The following is a 9,771-nucleotide window of genomic DNA, read 5'->3' on the forward strand; positions in this document are numbered from 1 at the left end:
AAAGGTGACATTTTTATTACATAAATAAATTTACAAAAGGAAAAAACTATGCCAGGTCATGAGACATAAGTTCATAGAATTAGGGCTATAAATTTTGGAGTAAGAATGGCTGGTTAATAAGATTTGGAGTCACCTTGGCCAATTTACTTTTTTGCAGCTTTGGATAAGATATATAATATCTCTAACTTCTTAACAGTTTCCTCATCTGGACATTGAACTAATAATGATACATAGTTCAGAGCATTATTTGGTGATTAAATGAAGTAGTTCATATCATACACCTGGAAAAAAAATAACATGCTTAAAGATATTTGCAGTTAATAGGGATTTGGGCCATATAAATAAGTGCAGTGACCTTTCCATGACAAATCCTGAATACAAAACTTATTTTAAAGAAATGAATCTTTAATTCTAGCATTGAGAAACTGAAGTGGACTAGACCAATGGAATTCGTCTGGATATCTTGGTTTTCTCTCTCCAGAAAAACATTCAATAATAACTACAATGGTACAGATTATGTGATAGCACTATTCTAAATACTTGTATACATTGACATATTTATCTCACAGCAATAATCAAGTACTATTATATTCTTCATGACATGAGAAATTGAAGCTCAGAGACATTAGGTATATGATCAAAGCCACACATCTGCTATATAATGGAGCTGAACTTTGGACTCAGTAATCCTGCTCTGGAGTTCATGCTTTAACCACTGTGTTTTGCTGCCTTACTCCATAGGCTGGTACCTTGTCAGTGCCTTTTTCATTAGGGTAAGAAGCAAAGAGAGGAGAAATTGGTCAAGGGATTTTGTGGAGCCTGTCTCATTGAATCTTGTAGTCAGCCATCTTCATGCGCAAGTCAGGCTAACTTGAATACAACGAACCATGAATGCGTGTGCTTCACCGTTTGCCTGAGACATTTCAGAATAGCAAGAGAATTCCCTCAGCCCATTGACTGATAAGAAGCATGCTGTCACACTTCTAAAATGTGGTTACAGATGCCAGAAAACATGCACGCATGACCACCATTCCTGGCCGCAATTCACTGAATGCCTAGTGATGTCAACTCTATGAAATCATGACTTCCAAGCAGTCGATTTTAAACAGAAACTGGAAAACATTATAACAGATGCTGATGTCTACATGTAAAGAGATGCTCTGTGGGTCTCAATAATATTTACTTCTTTATAAGTTAATTTTGGCAACTGGTGTATTTTTGCCCTTAAATATATTGAATGTTACTATAAAAAGCATGCCTTTCAAACTTCCTAGAATTAGCTATTTACTAAACATTTGCTAGTGGCCATGCAGAGGGAATGCAGAGATTGAACTAGGAACTGAAACAATTCTAACCTTCCCTCCATTAAGTCAGAACGTATTTGTCCACAAAAAGACAATCTGCTAAATGAAACAAAACAAAAACCGCTCAATATTTTTACCTTGCTTAGCAAATGAGTAGGCCGAGAGCAGACATTTTCAGTTCCAAAACAAAACACACAGTGCCAAGGCTGCGGATCATTATTTTCGTTTCCATGTAATTGTACCTGTATGCAGCTCCTACCTAAATCGTAGTTAAGATTTTACAGAGAAATTCTTAATTAAATATCCAAATGTGAACAAAATGCTGTCCAGAATAATAACCTACACATACTTATTTGTCCAAATTGCATACTTTTGTTTAATATAAAGATTTTAAAAGGTGAAAAAAAAAGGCAAAAAGATTAGTCTTATCTCCATAAGAACATAACAGTTGATGTGAGAAGAAGCATGGGGAGAGTTATTGAGGAAAAGAGAAAAATCTCAACTCTGATAAGGGATTGAGTTGGAAAGGTAAGGGTTACAGACAGAACTAGACATTTTGAGCTTGCTTGGCCAGGCAGGAAGCAAGGAGTTAAGTTTCATACATCAGGAAACACTGTTGATGGCAGTGAGTACCCAGAGGAAGGGGCACATTGGCAAGAGGTGAGATGGGGTGAGCTCAGACTTTGTCGCAAGGAAGTTGAAATAAGTGGGGCAGGAGTGGATAGACCAGTGTTACAAATTATCCCTAACACACTTGTGTGGGTGTGCATAATAATAGTGAAAAAGAGCAAAGGTGTATTCAGTTAAAGACATGGTTTACAGATGAGCTACAGGAACAAACATACACATATTCTTTATACATTTGTATACTAATGTACGTGTAAAGTGTAGCATGATAAAAGTTTTCATTTCTTTTTTTTTTTTTTTTTTTTTTTGTGGTACGCGGGCCTCTCACTGTTGTGGAGCACAGGCTCCGGACGCGCAGGCTCAGCGGCCACGGCTCACGGGCCCAGCCGCTCCGCGGCATGTGGGATCTTCCCAGACCGGGGCACAAACCCATGTTCTCTGTATCGGCAGGCGGGCTCTCAACAACTGCGCCACCAGGGAAGCCCGGTTTTCATTTCTTTAACACTTGCTTCATGCTAATAGGATGCTCCACTGAAGCAAGTTTTATAAATGTCAGAAGTGTCAACTGGTGATCTACCAGAAGTTTATGCACTAATTTTCAAAGTAGGCAAAGCACAATGTTGGCATCCACATGGTATATAGCTAGTCTTCTCCCCAGGCCCCCTCGCCACCCTCACAGATGAGCAGCTGAGAAGAAAAGTGTTACAGCAAATTCCCATTTTATTTTCTGTGCCACTTTTATCTCTCCTGCTTCATATTTTCCACTTATGTCCCCTCTCTAATTTGTAAACATCAACTGTGTTAGGTTAATATTCCTATAACAGTTCTGTGTTTACATATACAGTTGAAAGGAAATCAGATTCCAGAAGTCTTTGGTAAAAAATATCTATCTTTTAAAGACTCAGAACTGCCAGTGACACAGATCTCAGTTGGATCATGTTTTAGAAGAACTCGATTTTCTGTAAAATCTTGAAATTTTATCATAATATGAAATGTGGAAGAGTGCAGTTTGTTTAAAAATTGTATACAATTGTTTTCCTCCATATCTTGTTCTAATTTGTGTATCAGTTGTAAATAGAAATTACTGTTTTCCAAAGTGTAAGCTATTTTAAGAAAAAAAATGTTTTTATCTTGGCTCTCCTCCTTTCTCTACACTTGAAGTAAGTCCAGCTGTCACAGTGATAGCTTCCTCCACTGGCATCCTCATCCCCCTGTTGGCAAGAATTTCCCCAGATGAAGGCTTTCTCTACATGGGATACGTATAAGAGTATACGGTTAATTTAATATTCAAATGACATGCAATTTCTATTAAGCATTATTATTTTTATAATAGAGACATGGCCTAGATAAAACTCAGATTAAACCAAAGCTTGCCAAAATTTGAAAAGGTTTTGCCTGGCAAGTGGAATCTGCTACTGAAGGAAGGAGCCCATATGTTATATGGGAAAGAGTGTGGATGAGACTTAAAAGAACATGTTTGCATAATTACCCGATCATATAATACAGATTCAGTCTTCACTGTTGGGTGCCTCCATTTCCATCTCTACATCAAAGGAAGCAGTTCAAGTAGATGTTTTTAAGTGTCTTATTCAGCTCTAAACTTCTATGATATTGGACAGGAAAATTTTTTTTTTTTTTTTGTAATTTAATCCTCCTTTGAGGGATTAATATTAGAGGTGAAAAAAAAAGCATTTCTAATGGTGGAATGTCTTTAACAAAGACATGTATTATCCAGGGATGTTTTAAAATTTCCTCCATTTCTGAAAAAATATGATGTAGGATTCTATGTTTTCAAGTTTAAATTAGTCCTTCTTGAATGCAGAGAATGAATTTGATGAATGGCTTCTAGAATTTCAGAAAACAGTGTAATTTTTTTTTAATGAAGGAACAAAGGATACTTTATTTATTGGTCAGACACTAAGAAACAAAACCAACAATCAATAAAAATATCATGATGAAAATTCCTTTAAAGAAAGGACATTTTAGCATAAAAATTAGGAAGCACATAATTGTAGGATAAAGAGCAATAATTAATGCTGAATAGTTTATGAAAGAACTCATTCATTTTCCTAATTTCTTTCATTTGGTCATTCACTGTGAAAACACAATCTCAGACCAGCACAGATCAGAGCATTGGCTTTTGAAAAACTGGTGGATTAGATGACCTTTCAATTTCTGTCTCTTAATCCCATCATTTCCTTAAATCGGTTTAATTATCCTGCAAAAATAGATCCACAGCAGTGGCTTTTGCAATTTCTTCTTGATTTGAGCATTTTCTCTGTCCCTTAGTTTAAGTTTATTCTATTTGACTGAACATTGTCATTCACTCACTGTGAAGTTAATCATTTAGACATCTTCTGTTAAATATGTCTCATGATTTGTGATTGGAAAATAGGCCGTGGCTGGCAGAATTATTTGTTGTTAGTTTTTCCTTTTGCTGTAGATACTTATTTGAGTAAAATCTTTTCTTTTCATATCTTTTCAGAATACAGTACATTTGGATAACAAGTATAAGCCAATTTTGCCCTTGCTCTATCATTTCTCTAAAGCTTACGAGGAAAAAATACGTTACCTAAAAAGCAAAACAGAAAACTAAAAATCCAAAAAACTCTGCTTTATTTGTGTGTCTTAGAGTCTCATTAAAATTATATAATGGCTACCACTACCTTCTGTGAATGACCCTTAGAGAACAACTACTGTGTAGTCAGGAACTTCTTGAAGTTGAATCCCTATTCTTTGTTGATGAATTGGGGGGAGGGGGTCTCCTCACATGATTGCTAAGTTTGTTAGGATTGTCTTACAAAGGCTATCAGGAATCTGCCTCTGTTAAAGAATCTGAGGCCAGTACCGCACCATTGACTACATGCTATTTACAGACACAGATGCAATGTGTTGGCTCTTTGGATCCCTAAGATTTGGGTTGAATGCTTGGGGAGAGAAGACTTACACGCTGAAGATTTCCCTCCCATCACCCCAAAACAGAAAAGAAATAGAAGTGGATTCTGTTGTGAACCAAAAGGATACCTGATTATATAAGAAAAGATACAGCCATATCATAAGCAGGACACAAATGACTTTAAATAGAGAATTTTGTTTGCTCACAGGAAGTCCAATCCACAACTGGAATTCAGGACAGAGGGCTCCAGACTGACCAAACCTTCAACACATGGTTCCAGAGGTTATCCTGGGAGGCAGCATCCATCTGGCATGAGAAAAGAGTAGAGGATTGTACACGTAGTTTTGTTTTACATGGCCAGACTTACAAATAGTGATCATAAATTCTGCCCATACGTCACTGACCAGAATTCAGACACGTGACCTTACTTCTTAAATGCTAGGAATGAGACTCGGACATGTAGATTCTGGTAGGACAGCCATCTCCTGGCAACGGCTCTTCACTAGGAAGGGGAGATCTCCAGGGCAGCTGGCTGTTTTTACCACAGGGAGTTGGCAAAAAACACTTGGAAGCTGCAAAAATTAAAACTAGAAAAGAACCAATTAAGAAATTTGCCAAAATACTTGACACAGGGAATTGTCTGAGTTCCAGAAGAAAATCGTAAGGGACCAAGAAATTAGATAAATGCTAATATTCATTGACCAAGTATTTCAATTTCCTCAAGTATTCCTTGCTCACTCACATTCAGAAGATAATAAAGTGAAAATATAAAATACCATGCATCCAATTTTTCTAGACTTACATTCTTAAGGGAGTGTTTTTTCAATGCCCAATTGTCCTATCTTCTATGTCCCTCAGTGCCTTTTAAGTCTTAACACTTTCTCTTGAATTTTTAAGGCCCCAGATATCGCTGTGCACATTCCTATATAAGCCTGAACATACTGTCCCTACACATAGATGCCCTGCACTGATCTGAGGAAAACTGGCCAAGAGCAAGGACCACACTTCTGCATCATTCACGTTGGCCCTCCTTCCTAGAGCCAAGGATGCTGCATTGACCCCATTGTATCCTTCCATCCCCTTGCCCTTCAGTTAACCTTTTTAGTTTCTCCAGTCACATTCAGAGTAACTTACTGCTAATGAGTAGAGGAGTTACACTTTCTCTGGTGATTCTTAATTTTAATTGGGTTTAAAACCCTTCAGCCTAAGGAATGGAGACTAGCTCAGACTGAATAGCATGGTGGAAGCTGAAAAGTAACTCAGAATTACCACCTGGAGTGCAGGGCTCCAGCCACCTTGACCTTGATGAACATGGCACAGGGAGCTTGCTTTTCATTGATCTTTATTTTTTAAATTGAATTGGTTATGTTGTGTCTCCAACTGTGTATTCTATTATTTAGAAAAGAACAACTACATATCTGAATTCATCTTGCCATAGCTCTGAAGTGGTTATGTCTCTCCTCTGCAGGGTCAAAATTCTTCCTTTTTCCCCTGTCCCATTTGTGAATATAATAATCATGTTAACATTTTGGTACTATTTTACAATTTACAAAGCACTTTTATTATCTTAGATACCCATAGCTGATTTGTAGCTTGTGTCTATATTATGAGCCATCCTCTCCCTGGTAGAGGTTTATGAGAAGTGAGAGAAGAGAAGAATAAAAGAAAATAGAATGATTATTTATGAAATAATTGCCGATCAATTCACCATGTTTAGACCCTGAAATCAACACTTTTGTTATCTCCAATAAGGCACATAACTTTCTCCTTTCTATCTGGAACACTAGCAACTTGTTTTTGGCTGCTCTCATTAGCTTTTCCCTCCTATGGAACTTCAAGCAACTTTCAGCAAAATTGTTACCTAGGTTGTACATTGTGTGCATTGGAATATGGAGGTATGATAATTCTATTTTCTAAATGGCTAGAAGACAGACACTGCTCAGAACACCTTCTCTTCTGTGAAGTTTCTTCTACTTTTAAAGCATTTAAAAAACCAGGGGCATTTACACAACAATGAGATACACCTACATACCAGTTAGAATGGCCCAAATCCAGGACACTGACAACACCAAATGCTAGAGGATATGGAACAACTGGAATTCTCATACATTGCTGGTGGGATACAAAACGATACAGCCACTTTGGAATACAGTGTAGCATTTCTCACAAAACTAACCAGACTCTTATCAAATGATTCATCAATCACACTCCTTGGTATTCACCAAAAGGAACTGAAATCGCAAAAACTTGCACAAGGGTGTTTATAAGCAGTTTTTCATAATTGTCAAAATTTGGAAGTAACCAAGATGTCTTTCAGTAGGTGAATGGATAAATAAACTGTGTTACATCCAGACAATGGAATATTATTCTTCACTAAAAAGAAATGAGCTTTCAAGCCATGAAAAGACATGGAAGAAATTTAAATACATATCACTAAATGAAAGAAGACAATGTGAAAAGCCTATATACTATATGATTCCAATTATATGATATTCTGGAAAAGTCAAAACTATGGAGGGAGCAAAAGGATCAGTGGTTGCCAGGGGTTAGGGAGTATGTAGAGATGAATAGGCAGAACACAGAGGATTTTGAGGGCAGTGGAAATACTCTGTATGATATTATAATGATGGATTTTTGCTGTTATACTTTCGTCCAAACCCATAGAATGTACAACACCAAGAGTGAATCTCAAGGTAAACTACAGACTTTGGGTGATTATGATGTGTCAATGTAGGTTCATCCTTGGTTTAAAAAAAAGAATTATCCTTTTGTTGAGTGATGTTCATAATGGGGGAAGTTATGCATGTGCGGGGGCAGGGAATATATGGGAAATCTCCATACCTCCCTTTTAATTTTTTTTTTTTTTTTTTTGCGGTACACGGGCCTCCCACCGCTGTGGCCCCTCCCACCGCGGAGCACAGGCTCCGGACGCACAGGCCCAGCGGCCACGGCTCACGGGCCCAGCCGCTCCGCGGCATGTGGGATTTTCCCCGACCGGGGCACGAACCCGTGTCCCCTGCATCGGCAGGTGGACTCTCAACCACTGCGCCACCAGGGAAGCCCCTCTCCCTTTTAATTTTGTTTTAAACCTAAAATTGCTCTAAAAAATGAAGTCTTTTTTTTTTTTTTTTTTTGGTTGAGAGGGATGTGGGATCCTAGTTCCCCAACCAGGGATCAAACCTGTGCTCCCTGCAGTGGAAGCACAGAGTCTTAACCACTGGACCACCAGAGGAGTCCCAAATATGAAGCCTTAAAAACAAAAACAAAACAGTGGCAGAAGGGCTAGGTTTCAGCAATCCATAGGGAGAAGGTCCTGAAGGAGAGAATTGGCAGTGCTAATCAGTCCTATCTCTATTCAACCCCTATCCCTCCGTTAATAATAAAGATAGACACAGACCTTAGAAGAAGACCTTGATAAAAGGCTTAAAGGAGTTCAGACACAAATGGTATGTGTGTGAGAGATGTTATTGGGTAGGGGCAAAAGACAACATATTTATGCTAAGATTGAAGACAATAATAAATGAATATTTTAGACTCTGCTCATTGGTCACTTTAATATGGAAATTAAGAAAGAATCTTAAAAGTTAAAGCTTGTCTAGGGCTGGAGTTGTATTTTATCATTTGATCCTTCTATCTGTTAACACAATGTATGGTATGCATAGGGGGTACTCAGTAAATGTTCATTTGATAAAAAAAAAAATTAAATTCAACCTGGTATCCCTCACCCCACCTCCAACACAACCATGTTGAAGTGGTAGGTGCTTATTAAATAGGTCATCGACTTTTTAATCAACCTTTTATGTATGTTGTCCCTTCTGTACTCCCCAGCACCTTGCTATCTGCAACAACTCAGCATTTCAGGCAGTAATCAATAGTGACGGAATTTGGACCACCATGATAAGCAGAATAGGAAACATGTTTCACTTGGTATCTGTATTTTCTAATATAAGCATCTTCTCCAAGTTATTTGTGCAGCCAATTCTGCAAATAGGCCTAAGGTGATTTAATAAAATCAAGCCTCAGGATTATCTCTGTCCTGAGAGCAGTCTAGCTCTGGGTCTCTGGTGATCCCTATTTAAGAATTCTGGGGCTTCCCTGGTGGCGCAGTGGTTGAGAGTCCGCCTGCCGATGCAGAGGACACGGGTTCGTGCCCCGGTCCGGGAAGATCCCACATGCCGCGGAGCGGCTGGGCCCGTGAGCCATGGCCGCTGAGCCTGCGCGTCCGGAGCCTGTGCTCCGCAACGGGAGAGGCCACAGCAGTGAGAGGCCCGCGTAGAGCAAAAAAAAAAAAAAAAAAAAGAATTCTGGAACGAACTTGCCTTTTTATCGAGGGGTATGGATCACTCCACAGCTTCCATCCTGTCCTCACCTTTGTGTCCAGCTATCTTCTCAACGTCCTTCTCTTCTCATGTCCCCAGTGTAAAGGAAGAGCTCTCCCTCCTTGCAGTGTTTTCTAGCTTTCTGTTTATTTGTATTCACAATCACTACGAATTCCTGGTAAAATAGGTTACAGCATATTTTTGGTGTTTTGGGGCCAAGGTGAAGAGTAGAGTAAATGCAAAATGTTCATTAGATGACCTTTCAGAAAGCCTGATGGGATGTACTATAAATTCTTGATTATTTCACTTTGGTTGAAGATCAGTCAGCCCTTTGTTTAGTAAGCTGAACAGACATAAAACTTCATTCTTGCCACCTCATGATTTTTTTAGCCGTTAGCTGTGGTCTGATTATTGAACTTACTTGACATTATGCCTTGTCTTGATATTTTCATTGATTTTTTTCAAGGAAACGAGAAGCTCTTTCCATATTTTCATTACAGTAGGCCTGAAGAATAAGAGCATACTTTTGAGAAATATCAATATTCATAGAATGTTCTGGTAGAGCACTGCTATCTCATTTTTTATTTCTATAGATTTAAAACTAGGAAGTCAAAGTAATAGAGCA

The sequence above is a fragment of the Monodon monoceros genome, unplaced genomic scaffold (assembly GCF_005190385.1).
Source record: "Monodon monoceros isolate NGI ecotype Baffin Bay Population unplaced genomic scaffold, NGI_Narwhal_1 Super_Scaffold_16, whole genome shotgun sequence".
In the NCBI taxonomy this organism is placed as follows: domain Eukaryota; kingdom Metazoa; phylum Chordata; class Mammalia; order Artiodactyla; family Monodontidae; genus Monodon; species Monodon monoceros.